This window comes from Musca autumnalis, unplaced genomic scaffold (assembly GCF_047663935.1).
Source record: "Musca autumnalis isolate F117 unplaced genomic scaffold, ASM4766393v1 scaffold_4, whole genome shotgun sequence".
NCBI classification, from domain to species: domain Eukaryota; kingdom Metazoa; phylum Arthropoda; class Insecta; order Diptera; family Muscidae; genus Musca; species Musca autumnalis.
The window spans coordinates 235,998,611-236,005,279 of NW_027411977.1; positions in this window are offsets into that span (position 1 = coordinate 235,998,611).

The window sequence follows — 6,669 nt, forward strand, 5'->3', positions numbered from 1 at the left end:
ACTTAAAGGAATGGACCGACATAGACCATGGAGAGCCATAGGGGGTTTTTACACCCTTCGGGATGGTTTCTCAAGAAGTATGGACTTGCCCCTGAAACAACTTTTACCATCGTAATTGAGGCAGCGAATGTAAGTTGCTTCAACAAAAAAAAAGTGATTCAATGGCAGGTCTTAAAGTGAACTTATCCAAAATTTTGTGTGGGAGGTACGGGATGGAGTGGACAAATATAGTCCATATTCGAACCTGATCTATATCTGGTAGATATTATGAGAATGTGTAAAGTATGGACCAATCGGTCTCTCCCATCAATAGTTATCGTGCGCATAATTTTTCCGAATATTTTTGAACTTTTGTGGGGTAGGTACCTGAAAGAGTGGACCGATATGGCTTATCTACGAACTTAAAGTAAGTTTGGAAACAATATTACGAAGGCCAAATTTTGGCCGGAATCGGCATTTCCGTTCGAGAATTATCTTGCGCTTCCACCCATAAACATGGTGTCATAGGGTTTGTTTTTCAACTTTTAGGCTATTTTTTCAGGAAGTATGGACTTGCCCTTGAGGAAACTTGTACCTTCCTATAGCGGACAGTGAGTACAAGATGTAACAACAAAAACCAAGGCGATTCGAGAGCAGGTCCTAAACTGAACTTTTCCAAAATTTGGTGTGGGAGGTACTCGAAGGAATTTACGATTGAGTCCATATTGGAAACTCATCTAAGTCTGGTAGAAATTTCATAATGTGCAAAGTATGGACCAAATCGGTTACCCCTTCAAGAGTTATCGTACGCACAAATTTTCCGAACATTTTCGAACTTTTGTGGGGAGGTACCGGAAGGAGTGGACCGATATAATCCATCTTTGAACTTGAACTAAGTTTGGACAAAATATTCCAAAAGCCAAATTTTGGACCGAATCGGCAGATCCGTTCGAGAGTTATCTTGCGCTCCAACCACTACACACGGTGTCATAGGGTTTTTTGTAACTTTCAGGCTTTTTTCTCAGGAAGTATGGACTTGCCCCTAATGAAACTTACAACGTCGTATAGAGGACAGCGAATACAACTTGCGTAAACAAAAATCAAACCGATTCGCGACCAGGTCCTAAACTGAACTTTTCCGAAATTTTGTGTGGGAGGTACCCGAAGGAGTGGACCGATTGAGTTCATATTGGAACCTCATCTAAGTTTGGTAGAAATTACACGATGTGCGAAGTATGGAGCAAATCGGTTATTCCCTACAAGAGTTATCGTGCGCACAAGTTTACACGGTGCTCTTGAAACAATTTTAAATGGAAGGTGCTTACCCCTCGGAAATTTTTGCGTATTCTGAAACTACAATGTTTATAGATGAGAACAATCAAAAAACAAAAAAAATCGCCGGTGCGCTTTTTAAATAAATCGCGATTTAAGTTGACATTTTTAGGGGTTGTTTAGGTTTTCGCGATTTTGCTTAGAAACCACATTTCCTATCAAAATGGGACTAAAACAAATGTTGTAGATATGAAAATTCTCTACAAGATTGACCTTTATGATATTCTCGTCGGTTTTACCGTTTTTGAGATATAGAAGTTCAAATTGGGACAATTCAAATTCAATTCAATTCTGTTTCGCCCCCTTATAAAACAATGTCATGACTGCAAATTCCCAACTTAAACTTATATATCTAAAAAAATGTTACAACTAAGGATAAGTTACTTAAGCCAGTCTTGTAGAGAATTTTCACAGCTTTAAGATTTCCTCAGGTCACATGTCAATACGACTTACCGTATTCAAGGAAATTCGCGAAACCCTAACAAAAAAAACTAAAAATGTAAACTGAGCTTCCTTATCTCAAAAATGATACAAGCTGGGAACAAATGATAAAGTCAATCCTCTAGAGAATTTTGACAGCTACAACAGTTTCTTCAGCTCCATTTCGATTGGACTTGCGGTTTTCAAGCAAAATCGTAAAAACCTAAAAAACACCTAAAAATGTGAATTTTGACCGCGATTTATTTAAAAATCCGTACAGCGATTCTTTCTTGTTTTTGGATTTTTCTCATCTATGAACACTGCTGATTCAGAATTCACAAAAACTTTCCCTGTGTAAGCGGTTTTCATCAAAAGTTAGTTAAGGCTCACCCTACATGGCATTGTTTTATAAGGGGGCGATACAGTCAGTGCATTGTCCCAAGTTGAACTTTTATATCTCAAAAACGGTAAAACCGACGATAATATCGTAAAGGTCATTCTTGTAGAGAATTTTCATAGCTACAATATTTGTTTTAGTCCCATTTTGATAGGAAATGCGGTTTCTAAGCAAAATCGCGAAAACCTAAACAACCCCTAAAAATGTCAACTTAAATCGCGATTTATTTAAAAAGCGCTCCGGCGATTTTTTTTTTGTTTTTTGATTGTTCTCATCTATGAACATTGTAGTTTCAGAATCCGCAAAAACTTCCGAGGTGTAAGCACCTTCCATTTAAAATTGTTTCAAGAGCACCGTGTTTAGCGACAGTTTTTGAACATTTGTGGGGGAGGTACCTGAAGGAGTGGACCTATATGGCCCATCTTCGAACTTAAACTAAGCTTGGGCAAAATATTACGAAAGCCAAAATTTGAATCGAATCGGTTCATCCGTTCGAGAGTTATCGTGCGCTCCAGCCAGCAGGACAGACAGACAGACAGACGGACGGACATGGCTAGATCGACTCCAAATTGTCTGAAACACATTTCGTCCAAACATACTTGGGGTCTAAAACCATTATTTCGATGAGGCACATTTTCATCGTATCAAAGTGTATATGGCGAATAACAAAATTCCTTTACAATTCCATTTGAAAAAAATTAAAAATTTTTTTTACGAGCACATCTACGATTTTTGGTACAGAGGTAAAGGAAAAAAATCCGCTTTCAAATCTGCTCGCGTTCACGAAATTGGCCAATGCGCGCAAAAGTTATAGCGGTTTTTATTCTCATATAAAGAAAAAATATTTAAAAATATCTTTTTTGTTGTTATGAGAAAATGTATGCATAAATCGTTAACAGCAGTCCATATCTATTCGTAGATGTTTAAATAGTTATTAAATTTATTATTATTTTCGCGGAAAGTCAACAAATAATAAAAAAATTTTGAAGTAAATCCAAATTATCCTGTCCCAGAATCCGTACAAACCCTCAAAAAATAAATTAAAGAATATATGCGGAATCTAGACAATGCGTAGAAAAATATGATACCAAATTTATAGAGATTGGGTACATAAATTGCATATTATAGCAACAACAAACGAGAAAAACTTATTGTTGGAAAATATTGTTGCAAATATTTTTTTGGTTTGATTCTAAAAATTAGAAAAAAATATTTGGGAGTTCTCCAACTATTTTGCTAAAATCCCATAGAATAATGAATGTATACAGTTAAAACTTCATCAAAACATATGGTTTACCATCGCGAGAGTTTAACTGATTACTGTGATAACTTATAAGGGTAGGAAATTAAGAGTAATATTGAAATTACAATCATTCAATTAATATTATAATTAAAAAGCCTGTTATTCGCGAATTAGTTAAAGTCGGTTGATGCGCATCCGTTTTTGGATACAGCGAATCAATCTCTTTCAAAATTTATGCATATTTCGATGTTTCACTTAGGGGCCATTATGTGCCACCAGTTGCATCATACACTGCAAAAAACCTTAAAGTTGGTAAAAGTCGCGCAATGTGCATACGATTTTGATGCGCATCCGGTTTCGTCAGCGCCTATCAAAAATACGTCCAAATATACCAATTTTAATTAGATTCTTCAAGAACCGCGGATGTGCCTCCACATTCTATTTTTGGCGAAAAACCCATATTACACGCGAATCTCTGTAATTTATGACACGCGTTTTCGCAAATATTATAACCGCGTATAAAGGATTCCATTTGCGTAAAAAAATTTCAAGAAAATCGCGGTTTAGTACGCGGATTTGTCGAAATAATTTTTTGCTGCTTTTCCTATTTTCAGGGTAATTATATCCGCGGTTTTAGTGGATGGATTCGATCGCGGAAGGTCTCATTAGATCCGTCGCGTAAAAAAACTAAATTCACGCGGGGTACAAAGGAAATTGAATGGCACTTGTAAATTTCAAACGCAAAAAATAAGTTTTTTAAAAAAAATCACGCATCAAATATTGGCCTTTAGACTCCAATTACTAGGATGCTGTAAGGAGCACACTCATGAGATATGCATTAAACGACGTAGAATCACGAGTTTTATAATCCTAATGTGAGTTTTGAATATTATCTTGTTGCGCGTCCGAATTATTAAAACCATTCAAAAAACCCCGAAATTCCGGCTTCAAAATGTCAGCATCAATTTTAGGTGGATGCAGCGGATATATCGAAAAATGATACACTAGTATCATATTGCCCATGAAGTATTCTTTGAGTCTTTCTTTGGGCATATGTCTATAAAATGTAAGGTTAAGCCTAAAATCGGAAGGGAGCATAAAAAAACTTGTTGGCTTCAACCCATTTTTACCTATTTTTCTACATTGATGCCAACACAGCTTCCACGTAAATTAATTTTAATGGTCGACCTTATGGGATTCCTCCTAAAACACTTCAGTTTAAAGAATGTATATCATACTATATAGAATATGTTAACAGTTCGCGAATTCTGAAAGGGTGAAACTCGGATTCATCGATTGTAAAAAATTTTTGTTTTTCGCCATATACCCTCCTTAGCCTAAAGGCTGAGGGTATAAAAATTTAATAAAGCTGTTTATCGGAAAAGTGTTTTTCTATGTATCTTCCAGGAAAAAATATTAATCATTATGCTAAAAATTTTACCAATTTCCATTCAAAAGTTGCAAGCTACTTCTCTGTCGTAAACCCAAACCTTGCATAAAATTTCGCGCCGATCAAACTACAAATGCGACCTACACAACCGCTACAAAATTGGATAAAAATTGTTTTTGTCCATTTCACCCCCTAAATATTTTGTGATCTTGGCGATGATACTACTATAGGGGTCTATTCTGTTATGAACTCGACCTCCATACAAAATTTCGTGAAGATTGCGACCTGTAGCGTGATTAGAATTTTTAATGGACGGACGGACACACATTTCAAAATCGTTTTATTTCGTCGAGATATGATCTTTGGTATACCACATGGGGGGTCTACGACGAATATTTCGCGGTGTTACATGAATTTTTCGAAAAATAAACTTATAATACCCTTCCCACATTGCGGTATAGGGTATAAAAATCGGAATAGTTTTTTATAGAAATAAAATTCGAAATCTATCATTTTTCACATACAAAAAAGTCCTAACAAATTTTTTTTTCGCATAGAAAAAACATCGGAATAGAAAAAATTAGAACAATTTTTTTAACATAGAAACAAATTCGGAATAATTGCTTAGCATAAAAAAATGCGGAACTATTTTTTTCGCTTACTTACTTACTTAGTTGGCCCATTACAGAACATTTGTTCCATAGACCGAACTAAGAAAAGATCTCCATTCCTCTCTGTTTTTCGCTTGACTTTTTGGAATACCGCGCCTTTCCATTTCTTCATCCACTTGTGTGCTCCATCGAAGCTTAGGCCTGCCGATTCTGCGTGCACCGCCATGTGGCATGTATTCATACGCCTTTTTAGCGGGTTCATCATCGCTCATTCTCATGATATGGCCTAGCCAACGCAATCGTTGCATCTCGATACGTTTAACTATATGCATGTCTTTGTATAGCTTATATAGCTCGTGGTTCATACGACGTCGATATTCACCGTCAACGCAAATCGGCCCGTAGATCTTTCGAAGAATTTTCCTCTCAAACACACCAAGCACTGCCTTTTCTGCTTGCGCAAGTACCCATGCTTCGGAGCCATACATTAGCACGGGTAGTATCAGCGTTTTGTATAGTGTTATTTTTGTTTGACGAGATGTGGCTTTGTTTTTAAATTGCTTACTTAATCCATAGTAGCATCTGTTGGCCAATACAATTCTTCTTCTTATTTCACAACTGATGTTGTTTGTTGTGTTTATGGCAGTGCCGAGGTAGACGAAGTCTTTAACTACCTCAAAATTGTAGGTACCAACTTCTACGGTTGGTCCGAGCTCTATGGACGCTTTGCGCGTCGACACCATCAATTTGGTCTTTTCGCCGTTTACCGCCAGACCCACTTTCGCAGATTCTGCTTCGACCTTCCTAAAGGTATCAGTTACTTCCTTTACTGATCGTCCCATGATGTCTATGTCATCAGCATAGGCAAGTAACATGTGGCTATTGGTGTAAATTGTGCCATTTCTTTTGACATTTGCATCTCGTATTACCAAAATGTTGAATAGGTCACACGAAAGGCTGTCTCCTTGTCTGAAACCTCTTTTGGTACAAAATTCTTCGGAGAGGTTCTTTCCAATTTTAACTGAGGACCTAGTATCAGTTAGAGTCATCTTACAAAGCCGGATGAGCTTTGCGGGAATACCAAATTCAGACATTGCATGGAATACCTTTGATCGGAGGAGACTGTCGAATGCTGCTTTATAATCGACAAAAAGGTGAAATGTGTCGGTCTGCATCTCTTGGGTCTTCTCTAGGATTTGCCGCAGGGTAAATATCTGGTCAATGGTGGACTTGCCAGGTCTAAAGCCACATTGGTATGGTCCAATTATCTCGTTGACCATAGGCTTTATTCGTTCGC